Below are 15,291 nucleotides of genomic sequence, written 5' to 3'. Positions count from 1 at the left end.
ATGAAGGCCTCACTAGTACAGAATTATAGTAATAGAAATACAGAAAGCAGCTGAACCTGAACTATGTCTGGGAAGAATAGATCCAGTTGTTCAAAGTAAGATTGTTGCCTGTGTTTACCTGAGCATGTCAGATCCTGTGCTTGGTTGTAGCTTTCAGGGGTGAGAATTGTGCTGTGCCTTATGTTTCTCAGTTGTGAGCACTTCTCTTGATTCTTTTCTTTTGTGACCCTTCTTTTTTCTCCTTTCTTATGCTAAAAGCTTTCTTTTTAAAAAAAAACCTTTATCTCAAAAGAGTATCCTTCATAGAGAATAAGTTATTTTAAGGCCAGCTGGAAAGATCTACAAAAGTCATACGACTGCTGCATCACATTTGCCTTTTTATATACATGATTACAGTTTAGCTTTTAGGAAGAAATCAGCATTGCAAAGCACCTGTGGGGTATCAGTGTGTGGCTGGGTCTCCTAAATAATACTAGGTTTAGGCTGTGTAAAGCAAGCTTTTGTGCCTAGTGGGGGGATTGGTGTACAGCGTTTGTGCTTTGGCTGCTTGTAGAACATTCTTTGTGCTCATGTTTAACTTGTCAGAAGTGATCAGACGTCTTGTAGGATCTGAGCCATGCCTTCCATTCTGCTGTCACTGCTGTGAATGTAACTACATAGAAGTGTGAAGGGGAAAAAAAAATACAATCTTGTGGTGTTTGGTTTGAGGATGACTTGATGAAAACTGATTAAAACACAACTGATGCCGGGGTTTTTTTGTAAACTTCTGTGAAGTGCCCGTGATGCTTTTCAGCAAACAGAATGCAACACTGCGTGTGCCTGAAAAAAACCCCCACAGAAAGGAAATAAACTATTAAATCTGGAAAATGGAGAGGAAGGACACAAAACAGACACTTTTTTTTTTCTTCAAAGTGATTCCTCTTTATGCCATCTGATGTAATTTTAGTGCTAGCTGAGGTGTTGTTTCTAGCAAACCACTTCACTTTGTGTTTTGTTTTCCTCTTTTTCGTCTCTGATTGACAGCCCCACCAAGAAACAACAATGAAAAATTCATGAGGTCAATCCCCAAGTGATTCAGAAAGGACTTTCATGGGATTAGATAGAGGTAGTTAAATTTCCTGGGGCACAAGTGATTTTCGAGGAAGGGGATGCCAGTGCATTATTCTCTGGTTAATCCTGGTTAAAATATGAAGGATCCTGGCTGGAATATAAAGGACTGGTTTTGGTGAATAATTTAGAGAAAATGTCCCCAGACTTCTTCAATTGCTATAGAATAAACCCCCAGTATTAACAGAGAGTAGACAAATAGTTTTGCTTTGACTCCAGAGAAGTGAACATGTGTTGTCTTTTGCATTGGGTCACCACTTACTGGTTCTCTTTCATGAGAATGATGATCCAGTAACTGTAACTGAGTCAAAAGAGTACAGAACTATTAACTGAGTGTTGAGGGGCATTTTTATTTTATGGTGTGCGTGTTAATTCTCATATTTTCCTTCATTTTCTTCCTCTATCAAGAATGGGGTTTTGGTTTGTTCTATTTGGATTTTAACTGCTGACAAGGAAATACCAAACTAGTATGTGTGACTGACATGAATTTGTGTTTGTGATCTGAATTGCTAGGAGATAAAAAGCTCTTTATTCCTACCTGTTGGAAAGCATGCAGAAATATAGCTACAGAACAAAATAAGCAGCATTCACTTCCTTCATATAACCCACTGATGTGTGCTGGGGATCAAGCATAGGGCTTGAACCTAGAGACAGTAAACACCCTTCAGGAAACGAAATACTGCTTTGTGGTGATCTGCTAGTACTTTCAGAGTGATTTTCTAAGGAAAGGGCAGGCAGAGGAAGTTCAGCTCCTGTGGTGAAATATACACAGAGAGAAGCTAGTTCATGAGCTCAGGAAACAACCACACAGCACTTCTCATGGTGTGTGGGAAAATGGATCTGTTTGCAGCCTTTTTAGGATATTGAGAGAACCCCAGCACCAAACCATGTGAGCCCAAGGGGACTGGCCAGGATCCCTGTGGGCAGCCCACAGGACAAGGGTGCTGGGTAATGAATCCTCACTGTATCTTCTGGGTTTCACTTGGGTGGTGGTAATGAGCTGAGTTTTGGACAGGTCTTTTGTGTCCTTTCAGTGTCAGCTGTTACAGCATGAGACTTGCCTCAGTCTTGCTTAATTTTCCTTCATGTGTCTTAAGCTGCCCGTTTTGTTTGCGTCTCTAGTTTGTGGTAACTTTATGGCTGCAGTATAGCCTTCTGCTGGGGTGAGATGAAGAAAACTTACGTATTACACCTGATCTTGATGGAAACAGCATGTTCTGGTGCTTACCAGTTTGATTGCTGTCAATCAGGTCATCACTATATGTTACTATTCTGAATCCTGTTGTTGTGATTTAACACACAGATATTTCTATTCATGCTTCATTCAGACCAATCTTAATATCTTCACATGAATGTTTGTTGCTCATTGATGCCACATTCTGCTTTGTGTGGTAGTTAACGTTTTTCTCTCAGATGCAGTCACTGGAAGCGGGCAAATTATTGACTGAGGGTGATTTAATTGGAGTGTTGGCTTATGAAGGCATTTACCTCTTGAGCATGATGCGTGTTGCTATACCTGTTAGGAAAATGTTACTTGTTAGTAGTATCAGTAGTTTTGTTGTAATCATTTGAGCAACTGTTGCATTGCAGTCTCCAGTCTGTGTGCCCCTTTAGCAGGAAGTTGCCAAGGGTCAAAATGCAGCAAGAGTGCAGGAGCATTAGTAACTGTGAAGAATCACTTCACTCACTGCTGACAAGTTCTTTTCATCTTCCTGCCTTCATTTATTGCAGCATCATACTTCATTTTTTTTGCAGTGTGGATGAGGGCTTTTTAAAGAGGAGATTGAATTTGGTTCTTCAGAATCAGTGTGCTTGGAGAGTTCATTACTAGGCTAGCAATAAATCCTTCACAGACTGCTTTGCCCAGAGGAAAAACATAATATTTATATGGACAATTCATATGGAAAATCGATATTTAAAAATTAAGCAAACAAAAACCAACACAAACCAAAACAAAAAATAAACCAAGCAAAAACCTCACAAAAACCCCAAACCAACCTGTAGTTTTTGTGACAGTTGTTTCAAGTAATTTTGTGCAGTCTAGACATGTTGTGGTAAAGTCATAACCTGAAGGTTAGTGCTCTCTTTGTGTTTCACTTCTGCCTATCTATACATTTACCTGTGTGCTTGTCATGGCTGAAATAGTTTTTGTGTCTTTATAGTTCTGGTTTTATTAAAGAAACAATGTGTTCCTCTGAAAAAACACATAAATATGCTCCCTCTGCCTTCTTCTATTATCTTGGTAGTGCTTGTTCTCTGCCTGTCTGCTTCTCCCTGAGGATTGTTCCTGCTCTTCACTGTGGCTGCTTTGGTTCTGCTGAGATTGCTTTATCTATCTTTATAAATAGCACAGAACAAGTTTTGGGGTTATACTGACTGAAAAAAGTTGCTGAATAACTTCCCTGTTACCACTCATGTGGCACCTAGTTTCCACTATAGATCTACAGGTGATATACACAAAAATGAATCTTTTTCTGATTAGCTCATGATTCCTTAGTGCTCTCAGAATGTTTGGGTTGCCTGTTGCTGTTTTAGCCAAACTAATTTTCTGCCTTCCAGCTGATGCTTCAGGCTTCAGCTGTCTCACTACAGGGAAGAGCTGAATGTATTTACCTTCCTTTAAAACGACAGTGAGCTGAGGCTATGAGCACTTTGATACTTTGAGCATTAACTCAGCTATTTGACAGAAGGCCTATGGAGAGGTGTTGGAAGGGCTCTGGAGTCTGCGAGGTTCCATAGTTGGGTGGTCTGCGAAACAGCCCACTGAGAGCCTGGGTGAGGTAGGAAAGGAAAGAATGCAATTACAGCCTAATTAGAAATCCAGATTCTCTCCTGCCACATGTGACATTGCCTTTTCTGCCACAGAAGTGAAACAGATCTTTGAAGCACTTGAAAACCAACTCGCCATCAAAGAAATTACATGGTCCAAAATAGACGATAACCACTGGTTAGGGTTTTCTGATTGATTCACATCTGCAATCTCCAACCACTCGCCTATGGGCTACTCTGATGGGAAAATAGAGCCTGGTCATGACAAATCTCCTCCACAAAACATCCTTGCAGTGGGTATGTTCCAAGGAAATGGTTCTTTTTCCCCTTTCTCCTCCCTCCACCTCCGAAATTGAGTGTATTATGACTAGAAGACATTTTTTGAGGTATCCCTAACACCTATAACTAACACCTACCAAGTACTATTTGGTTTTGCTACACTGCTGAGGAGTGGGATGGTGTGCTCTGAACAATGTGGGAACTGGCCTGTCTGGAGAAAAGGCAGGCATAGAATCATAGAATAGTTAGGGTTGGAAAGGACCTTAAGATCGTCAAGTTCCAACCCCCCTTCCATGGGCAGGGACACCTCGCTCTAAACCATATCACCCAAGGCCTCGTCCAACCTGGCCTTGAACACTGCCAGGGATGGAGCATTCACAACCTCCTTGGGCAACCTATTCCAGTGCCTCACCACCCTAACAGGAAAGAATTTCCTCCCTATATCCAATCTAAACTTCCCCTGTTTAAGTTTTAACCCGTTACCCCTTGTCCTATCACTACAGTCCCTAATGAAGACTCCCTCCCCAGCATCCCTATAGGCCCCCTTCAGATACTGGAAGGCTGCTATGAGGTTTCCACGCAGCCTTCTCCTCTCCAGGCTGAACAGCCCCAACTTTTTCAGCCTGTCTTCATACGTGGGAGGTGCTTCAGTCCCCTGACCATTCTCGTGGCCCTCCTCTGGACTTGTTCCAACAGATCCATGTCCTTTTTATGTTGAGGACACCAGAACTGCACACAATACTCCAAATGAGGTCTCACGAGAGCAGAGTAAAGGGGCAGGATCACCTCCTTGGACCTGCTGGTCACACTCCTTTTGATGCAGCCCAGGATACGGTTGGCTTTCTGGGCTGCAAGCACACACTGAAGCCGGCTCATGTTCATTTTCTCATCGACCAGCACCCCCAAGTCCTTCTCCGCAGGGCTGCTCTGAATCTCTTCTCTGCCCAAGCTGTAGCTGTGCCTGGATTGCTCCGACCCAGGTGTAGGACCTTGCACTTGGCATGGTTAAACTTCATGAGGTTGGCATCAGCCCACCTCACAAGCATGTGACTTACGAATGTGATTAATGACAAATCCGTGCTGTGATGCTGACTTGGTACTTACTTTGGGTAGTGCCAAAGGAATTTATTAGTGGGTAAAACCAGTTTGCAGAAAGATCAAATTACTAAATGGATCTAGCAGAGGGTTTTCGTCAAATTGATGACACATTTTAGGATTGTGGGAAAGCATCTCTCTTCAAATGTGTCATCAAATTCCTACTGGAAGTATTTGTCAGATGTTCACAGTCACATTCCATTCCTGATTTAGTGTCTACATAAATGTTAACTATATTTTACTGATTTTCTATGTTCATTGTACTGTCAGTAACGTTTTATTTTTTGCCCAACATTTTCTATATTGCCCAACTGCCTAGTTCTCAGATCATTTAAAAGCTGGTTTTGTCCCATTGATTTGAAAAGTTTTCACTTGATTTCTTAATGTCTTTTGAATCTAACCAAGGAAAGCAAAAAGCAGCAGTATTGCATGGAGCTGTATGACTCATAAACACCAAGCCACGTTTGACCTTGGGGTATCTTTCCTCCCCTTGCAATATCTATTTCGCTGTCAAGAGATGAATTATCTCTGAGTCCTGTTAGAACCAAGTTTCAGATAATGAATTTCCAGGGCAGAGAATGATCCAATACTTTCCAAAAGCTGATACAGGAAAGAGCAAAACAAATGAGAAGGACCTGCTGTGAGGCTCAGTCTCTCAAATCTGAATCAGATCTGTTTACTTGGGCTTCTATTTCAGCATCCTTTAAAGCATCTGTTCCTCTGCTGAGCACCATCCAGTTGAGGTTGTTTACAGTGACATAAGCAGATTTTGTGAGCTGGGCCCTCTTAATTAACCTCAAATGGGGAAAAGTTGTAGAGTAACCTGGGACAGAAGTTCCACTTACATTCATGCAAGAGACAGTTTGGATGAAATGAAAACATTACATAAACATAGGTATTAAGTTACTGTATCAATGATTGGTATAGTCCATATTGGTGACTGTTCAGCTTGGAAAAGAGAAGGCTGCGTGGAGATCTCAGAGCAGCCTTCCAATATCTAAAGGAGGCCTACAAGGATACTGGACAAGGGCTCTTCATCAGCGACTGTAGTGATAGGACAAGGGGGAATGGGTTTGAACTTAAACAGGGGAAATTCAGATTAGATGTAAGGAAGAAGTTGTTTACTGTGAGGGTGGTGAGGTGCTGGAACAGGTTGCCCAAAGAAGTGGTAAATGCTCCATCCCTGGCAGTGTTCAAGGCCAGGCTGGACAGAGCCTTGGACAACATGCTCAGTGTGAGGTGTCCCTGCTTGTGGCTGAGGGTTGGAACTGGATCATCTTAAGGTCCTTTCCAATGCTAACTATTCTGTGATTTTATGATTCTATGACTAGCTGTTTTGGGGGGAAATAAATTAAAAAGTGGAAGAGTTGAAAATATTTTAAGGGGTTTGATGCACAAAGGGAAGGATGTCACCTGAATGCCACTGGGGCAGCATGGTGACGGAGTAGGCGGCAATCCTGAGCAGTAGTAGAATCATGAGAATCAGGGTTATACAGGATTTGCAAGCTTATCTAATCTACTTCCCTGCCCAAAGGCAGCATTAATTTAATATTGTGGAGATTCAGACAAAATCATATTTAAATTGTTCATTTCTACTGCCAGGCAGTATTTCAGTTTGTTGGGATTACAGATGTAGCTGGTGAATATAGCCTGAAGGAATGGGGGAGCCTCTGCTCTGGTACTTGTCTGGGATCACTAATTCTTAATCCATGAAATACTTCTGGTCATTCATTCTTTGTAGTACTGCACACAGCATTATAAAAAGGACTGTGTTCGCAGTGAGGACAGATCAGTGGGGCCATACAATGATAGTAGTTTTCATTCTCTGAAAGGCAATGTAGCCTCAGTGGCAATGTATGTGACTTACTAAACTCGTGTTGTTGTGACCGTGCTGCTTTGTTTTACATGTTACTTGTAGCTCAAGTGTCTTTTTACTGTTCTTTATCCAATGATGCAGATTTGCTCTGTGCAGTATCAGGAAACTCAATAGGACAAGGATCTGAGGTCAGCTCATACATGTAGGCACTTACATGCACAAATGCTTTTTTACCTTATGTGTACTCACAGCACACAGATGCCTGCATGGGTTATGTATGTCTCTGTCTACCTGGACATTTATATTTATGTTTACCAGAGCATTTGTCCCTGTTCTGTTGGATTTTTGTGTTTTATCCCAATAGGTTTCCCATCCGTGAAATAAAAATAGCTTACTTATGTTTTACTGTGGTGATTGTGAGGTACATGGTGACAGGGAGTGTAAAACACCTTCAGCAGAAAATCTGTACCGGTCTTAAGAAGTCTTTTGGGTCGTTTATTCTTTTGCTTTTATGAAGTTGTTCCCAATTTATGTCAACATGATGGAATAATCAAGTCTCAATTGAAAATAAGAGCTGAGTCTAGCATGGCTGCAAGGAGAATCTTGAACAATTCAAGTTGAGAATGCACACAGTTACATCACAGGCATAGTAATACAAATGATGCCCCATTCCAGTGTCCAGGTTCATTGATGGCCTTGTTACTTCTAAACCTCATCACTAGTTTTACGTTTGGAAATCCCACACTTGGCTTTGAGGCATGTTTGATTTTTGGTTTTCAGTGTGTGACACTTTTCCTAAGGCTGTCACCAAAAATTCATAAAGGCATTTGCTCATCCCTATCACATCAGAGGCAGCAGGGTGCCTTGCCAGTTAGCACCTGATAACAAGGGCAGGGCTCATTTGTATTCCTAAGGAGAATATGAAGAGCTGTGTTTGAGTGTTGGGTGGTTTGGGGTGATTCATTTTGGCTTGAATTCTCTGCAGATAACCTGGTTTAGCTTCTTTATGTTGCTTTTCTGAGCAAAGAAACAAAAACAATACTGAACTATGGACCTGGGTACTTAAACTGCTAAGTACGTTTGACTGCTTCCCTAAAGGCCAGCTTACACTGACCTGGATCTGAGGCTCTTCTGTACTAATTCAAGTACTTTTAATCAATATGTTTTATTTCTTCCATATTCACTTGTTTTAGGTTCTTGCTGTTGAAGTATGTTTATGTGTATATAATGCTATGTCAGACCCTGTAAAAAGCTCATTTTAGAGAGTTTCAGAGACGACAGTACAGTATGAAACTGTTACCTACAATATGGCTTAATCACATTTCCCCCTTTTCTTCTTAATCAGCTGCTATGGGTTCTGCCAGACAGTCAGCTTAGTGTCACCATTCATCTAGAAATCTGCCTGTGTTGCTCTTTATCCTCTCTTCCTAAAGCTGAGTACCTTGATGGAATAGCTCCTTTACTATTTCCTGTTTATGTAATGGCTGTCCTTGAGAGATCTTTCATTTTCCAGCATTCTTGTTGGTCTTAAAAACAAACAGAAAAATCCCACCAAGGCTGGTGATGGCCCATTAAGCACAAGTGAATCCAGTGTATGCCAGCAGTTTGCTGCAGTTATTCCTCATTCTAATTATATCAGAGCTTGCCAACCTAGTCAATACATTACACAAACTCTTCCTGTTACTCAGTACTGCTGAATCTTTTCTCTCAAGCTGAATTTAGCTGGGTTTTTGTGTCTTCTGTCCTTTCATCCCTTTTAAACAGGCATCGTAAGGCACCATAAGTAAATCGCTCACTTTACCACTTCCAGTGCTAATGAGTACAAGGTAGAGTGATGGGTCCCCTAAAAGCTCAGTGGTGAATTGATTGACTTCATTCCCTTTCAAAAGAGACTGTTTTGTAATTGTGCTAAGTGAGGCATCTCATTTGGCAAAGCCATGTAAGCACAGTGCGGTCCATGTAAGAGATGGCTTGATGTAGACTGGTACTGACAGCAAAATTAGTAGGTTCATTTGAAGTCACTTATATTCTGATCATATATACCACTCCCTACAATTTATGACCAACACATTTGGATGTCCTTTAATATGTCTCTAGTCCTCAAAAAAGTGCAAAACAAAAAACCCACAACAAGAAGAAAACACCATCAAAACCCAACCAACAAACTGTTACAGAGTTTCAAGGTATTTTGTAAGCCCACAAAAGGTGGGATAGGTGGAATGTGTTGGGTTTGTTTTGGTTTTTAAATCTATCTAAAAACTAGGATGATAATAGCACTTTAATTTTTTAACTATCCACCAAAAGCAAATCTTATAACTTGGAATTGAAGACAGAATTTCCATGGATTGTATTAGTTGCCATTACATACTAGGAGTTACACTAACCAGGAAAACCTATAGAGAACACTGTGCAAATCCCAGCTCTCAGTGTGTCTGAGTGAGATGTAACATACTACACCTGGTATTTTTTATCAATGAGTGAGACTTCAAGACTAGTTTATAGTAGATGCAGGTTTACTTTTTTTCTATGCTGATGTTGTCTTTATTTCTTATATTGGCACAATCTTGACAGTTTCTTCACTTCAGTTATTTCCCCTTAACTCAGTATTGGCAATTCGTATCTCATTTGTTTGCATGCAAGCCTCAAGAATTTACATACTGTTCTGGAAAACAAAGAAAGGCTCCAGGCTAATAAAAGTTTGTGGACCTTACCATTAATTAAAATCCAGATAATAGAAAATAAAAATAAAATAAACCATCCAACTTGGCTGTTAATCTACAAGGTCTCCTGGAATTTGTGGCCTGACTCATCACCTTTGAACACTTGGACTTGGCAGTACTGCATCTTCCAGAACCATCAGCGAATCAAAAGATGGCAGTTAATAGGAACAAACCCCCATAAACTAGCATTTAATTTGTACTCCATGTTTAAATTTTAAAGTTCACTTTTGTAGTGGTAAAGAGAGTGGTCAGGAAACTCTTGAGAGCATAATGGGTCCTGGCAAAAACAGCACTGCTCTCTTTCTGAGACACATCGATCCTTAAAAAGACTAAACCCAATGTAAGCAGTTTTTAGGTTATGAACACTGTTTGTGCTCCCATTACAACATTTATTATCAGAGTATGTATTGCTGCTGCGTGGATATCCTCCAGCAATACTCAGATTAGTAAAGAGTTTAGTAAAGGATGAACTCTCCTTCCTATAAGGCAATGTGTTAGCAGTGGGAATGTCACTGATAACAAATGTTTTGAAAAATTAAATTCATGCGAAGACATGCAGCAGGTCAAAAAATATTATTGATCATTTTTTCATGTGCTGTTCTTTCCTGTAAAAGTTGTGTCATTCTTACACTATTTTTGTAGGAGAGCATATAGGGACTTTTTCCCCACCAGATTTCCACCCTAGACATTTTGATGTGCAGTTTACTGTAGGTTAAACTGCACCAGCTATATTTTGTGTGAGCTTTCTCAGGACTCAGTTACAGTCAGGAGGAACAATTAACTTCCTGTAAACTACAGATTAATTCTTATTGATTGCTGAGCCCCTAAGGCTTTACAGTCTCATCCTACAGTTATGCCCATGTATATTTTCACCTTCTGTGAGAAGTCATTTTGTCCTGTGGCTGCAAACAACAGTGATGCTCCTCCCCAGCTGTGGCAGTGGTCCCCTGTGGCTTTATGTTGTATCTCTATATGTTTTATCTGTATCTTTAGCAGAGTGTGGGTTCTGCTCTCTGACTGGCAAAGGAAAGGGTTAAGAAATTAACTTTACCCAGGCCACACACAAGCTGTAGGCATTCACACCTCCCTGATAGTCTCATCCAGATAGTGGAGAGACTGGGAGAGGTGTCGGCCTCCTGCCAGGGTTAACCCACAGAATCCTCCCAGGCACTTGTTGACAGGCTCCAAAGGTGGCTAAGACGCCAAGAAAGCCAAGAAAACACAGAGGAGAGACAACCTGCAGACCTAGACTGAGCAAGCTGGAGGAAATCTAAGCAGCAGCTAAGGCTGGGTTTATTTGAATTAAGACCTGGGGAGCAGAATAAGGTGCTTTGGGTGCAGTGAGGCAGAGTTTGTTAACTGGTATTTCTTTCTTCAGTTCTTTCAATGGTTCTTGTATTGCAGGGAGATAATGTATCAAAAAATGTACCCATCTGTGTTAAAGCAAATCATCTTAATTACTCGTCACTTGTTCAGCGTGATACATCTGCAGATGGCTGCAGCATGATTAGCTAGAAAAGTGGATGTCCATATGCTGTTAGGTTTGGCTGCATGCTGGTCACTGCAGGAATGCTGTCACAGACTGCTTGTATGTCATAGGAAAATACGTGTTTTATGGAAGGTTTTCAGAGTTTTTGTCGTAATTACATGCAATGAGGTTTTTGAATCCCTCACAGGGTTTGCAACTGTTACTTCCTAGAAAGTTTTAGTTGCACTTCAAGTCGACACATAGAAACCAAGTGAAGAAAATAAGGAAATCGGTTAGGGGAAGGAAATCTTAATGGAAAAAACAGAGAAATTGTAATTTTTTCTTTGTGTACAAACTCTTTATTTTGTTTTATTATTTGTAATTTTTGTGACAAGCAGTTTTATAAGAAGCTCATGGGAGATGTATTGTGCTACAGGAATTGAGATGCTCAGGTTGTTAGTAAGTAATGAAGCAGAGTGAAGCCCTGCAACTGGAATCTTCCTGGCCAGGCCAGGTGAAAAACTGAGCTGTAAGTAGCTGGGTATGTCCAGATGCTTTCTCTGGCCTGGTCAGTTGGATGATTTGGTGGTTATTAGCACCAAATAACAATCAGATAGGACATGCCACACATGGTCTTCTCAATCAATGTTCTTCTCGGTGTTCTTGAGAATGTTCTTCTCAATCAAAGAAGTGACTGTAGTGGTGAGTAATGGTTCCAAATTGATCTCACTGGCCAGTTTGTCCAGATGTTTAGCTGAAAAAAGGTTCCAATGCTTCAGTAATTTTTCTGTTCCTAAAGCAGAGCATGGCCTGGTTCCAGGTGCACCCTGTGCTTTACTCAGCATTGGATATAGAATTTTCCACGCAGAAGGAAGTAAGCAGTTATTTTGGTTCTTTTTTAAACACCTGTCCTAATAGCCTTTATGCTTAGGAACCACATAATCACCAGAAATAAATGTCAGGGACAAATTTAAGATTGTTTTCAATAATACTTTTGCAGACATGGACAGTAAATGTAAACCCTCCCTGAAAGACTTTGAAATTTTAATGTTAAATTACTTGGGACACCTGATTGCTGTAAATGCATAATTGCAGTTGGCTGTGCAATCTGTAACTGATTGATAGTGCATTTAAAGGGACTCTAAACCCAGGAATGGCCACATGCACATCTTCATGCCTGTAAAATAGGTGTATAGTTACAGTTAGTGTGAACAACTGGGTTTCTTGCTTTCAGAGAGGGCTTGAGGATAAATTTTGTAGCAAACATATGATGTTATGAATTTTTCCTGTAATTCTTAACAGGAACACAGTAATCGAAATACTAAAACTATTTATGTGTACATCCTTTCATACAGTTTCTTATAAGCCTAGTGTTTGTACTTAGGTGGTACATATGTTCTAATTTTCCTCCTTGATTCCTTTATCTTAATGGGTTGATTGAGTGTTGTTGAGATGATGAGTTATGCCAAGAGAAACCTGCAGGTTTTGCTCAGAGAAGTCCTACAGAAGTTGTTTTTTGGAATGAAATCATTATAATGGAGCTGACATTTGGTAGGAATATCTTACGAATTTAGAATAAGTGTTGATCGCTCCTAGAAATTGTGAACTTTTCCAAATAAAATCCCTTCATTCAACAGAATCCTACTACATTCTATAGTTTGAAGTTAATACATTAAAAACTAGCCAATTTTTATTTTACTGTCTTTTGTGAAATTTTGATAGCATACAACCCTCTACTGAAAAATTAAGACAATTAAAAAAGAACCATGTGTGTGATTGACGGTCTGCTTGTCTTCTGAATTCAGTATTGTATCTAATGTCTTTTTTGCTTTTTAGTTGAAGTAGCAGCACAAAAGCATGTTGCTTTAGCCGTAGTTTTAACTAATATTAACCAAAGGGAAGGATTCTGTAAATCCCTATTCACCTGAGTCACACTGGAGATTCATTTGTGTGGGATTGCACAGAAATGAACTGCAGTCAGCAAACAGTACCAACAGCATGCTCTTCTTTCTTTTTAACAGTGCATAGTAAACTTAACAATTCTGGGTACAGAGCTACATGTAATCAGTCATTTATTTAAATATATTTTTAAGGAATCTTTTAAATCCTTGTTTTTATGCTATAGATTTTTTAATTTGCTTATGCAAATGTTGAACTCAGCTCAACTCTGTTCAACTGAAGGTGATTAAAGTTGTGAGTCTCTTGTAAAGCACTTCCTTAATGGCCACTTTTCTACATGAAGTAGATTCCTTTCAATTATTTAAGAATTCAATTTAAAACATTTGTTTAAGAAATTGGGAATGATACACTGTGGCACTGATTGTCTAATGTGGGATGCTATTGATTGTACCCTGCTGCTGCTGACAGAACTGCTTTTCTTCCCTTTGCGGCTTTTTCACCTTCAGAACTTGCGTAAGGTGATTCTGGTACCCACAGCCACATCCAGTGATAATGTAAAATGGATGAATTAAAATATTTCCAAGCAGAGTCTGTAGCTCTATCTAAAAAGAAATTCTTTTTTCCATCCAAAATTTGTAGGTGTCCACAGGTAGTCAAATGTGTAGAAATCAAGTTCTCTGAGGTTTGCAATCCAAGGGACTGTCTGTGCCATGGTTCAGAGTGCACAAAGGAGGATCTCTTATTTCGTTATGAATATTATAAAAATGCCATCCTGGCCATGATCTGATTTAATTAATTTTTTTATTAACAGGGGATGTCTATCACAAGCTTAACCACCATTTTAGCCCCCTAAATTCCATTTCTTATATAGTTACTTATTCAATAGACAAGTTTCACCTCATCCTGTAACAGGATGTATCTCTTGATTACCTAACCCCCTTAAGGCATTCAAGCAGTTAAACAAAGTACCCCTTTAATTAGCAAAACGTTTGAGACATTCAAGTAGTTAAACAAAGTACCCCTTAAAGTAACAAAGCGTTTGATTAAGAAGGATTATTCCTTTGATTCTTCTTCTCTTTCATCGTTATATTGATAGGAACATCTATCATAATCTGATCATTCTTATACATTCTACACATGATACAGTGATTTCAAGGATTTTCGATTCCACCCAAAGTACAATGATAACAAGGACTCCTAAATTGCTGACAGGAATCATTCCTATATATCTCACATGAAGATACAAAATGAATTTATATGTATATAAAAACCCCCACATTTTGCTTAGTCTTAGTTGAACCTAATTTTCTCCTAGCTTCCTTTTCTTTTGTTCAAAACAACTACCTTAAACTTTTCTTGATTTTAGTGCAGGACCTTGCAGTTCCTCTTACTCACCACCACCCTGATTTCAGCAAACCCATGAATTTTCTTGTGTTTAAAGAATAAGCAAGAAAGTAAGCAAATGTTCAAACTTTTTCTTAGCCTGGGAGCAGCTAGAGATACTGTTCCCTTTAAAGTCCTCATTTGGATTTCTTATCTCTTCTCACTTTTGACATACTGTTTTTAGCATTCCCATGTAGCTGCCTGTTCTTTGCTTCCACAGTTCCTGTAGTGTTGAAGATACAGTTTGAGCACATTTTGCCCATAAAAATGGCTTATATCTGTCAGGCCATTGAGTGCCATTGGCACAGGATCAGCAGCATCTTTTGACTTTATCTTAAGAGTAGCCCCTCCAAAGAGATGGGGAAGCAGGACGTGCTCCTGGGCCCGCTGAATATTGCTTCCAGCCCTGGAGGAGCACGGTGCAGATCTGGGCCTAGCTGAGCTCACACTGGACCAGAGGTGCTGCTTCTCTGATGCATCCTTGCAGCCCAGCATGGAAGTGCAAGCTGCTGCCAACTCTGTTGCTGTAGGTAACCAAGCCTGCTGCCCTGTTTGAGGGCTTTGACTCATACAGGGATGTTACACTGCCAGTGTAGGTGTGTGCTTAGACCATCTAATCGTCTGCTCTTCAAGCCACTAACTCATTCTAAAGACATTTTTATTTTCTTCCTTTCCCCCCCCCCCCCCCTCCCCCCTGTCTTAGATTTTACAGAAGCCTGCGATTCTTAGAAATGTCAGGTATGGCATAATATAGA

General features: G+C 40.1%; 1 protein-coding gene across 2 annotated transcripts in view; it reads left to right on the top strand.

Moving 5' to 3' along the window:
* SPSB4 (splA/ryanodine receptor domain and SOCS box containing 4) overlaps window positions 1-15,291 on the top strand; it is a 128,711-nt gene that overhangs the window by 4,675 nt on the left and 108,745 nt on the right. Inside the window, exon 1 of one of the 2 annotated variants that reach the window (XM_061378882.1) lies at window positions 3,756-3,887. The exons of the other annotated variant lie outside the window; for it this stretch is intronic. The gene's annotated coding sequence lies outside the window, so the exon portion shown is untranslated. Of the gene's footprint in view, window positions 1-3,755; window positions 3,888-15,291 lie in introns of those variants that run through there. 2 annotated transcript variants of the gene reach the window in all.

Source organism: Neopsephotus bourkii, unplaced genomic scaffold (assembly GCF_033783945.1).
Source record: "Neopsephotus bourkii isolate Nb327-2 ecotype Australia unplaced genomic scaffold, CSIRO-AGI_Nbou_v1 NB_1768, whole genome shotgun sequence".
In the NCBI taxonomy this organism is placed as follows: Eukaryota; Metazoa; Chordata; class Aves; order Psittaciformes; family Psittacidae; genus Neopsephotus; species Neopsephotus bourkii.
This window is presented reverse-complemented; position numbering and strand designations above follow the sequence as displayed.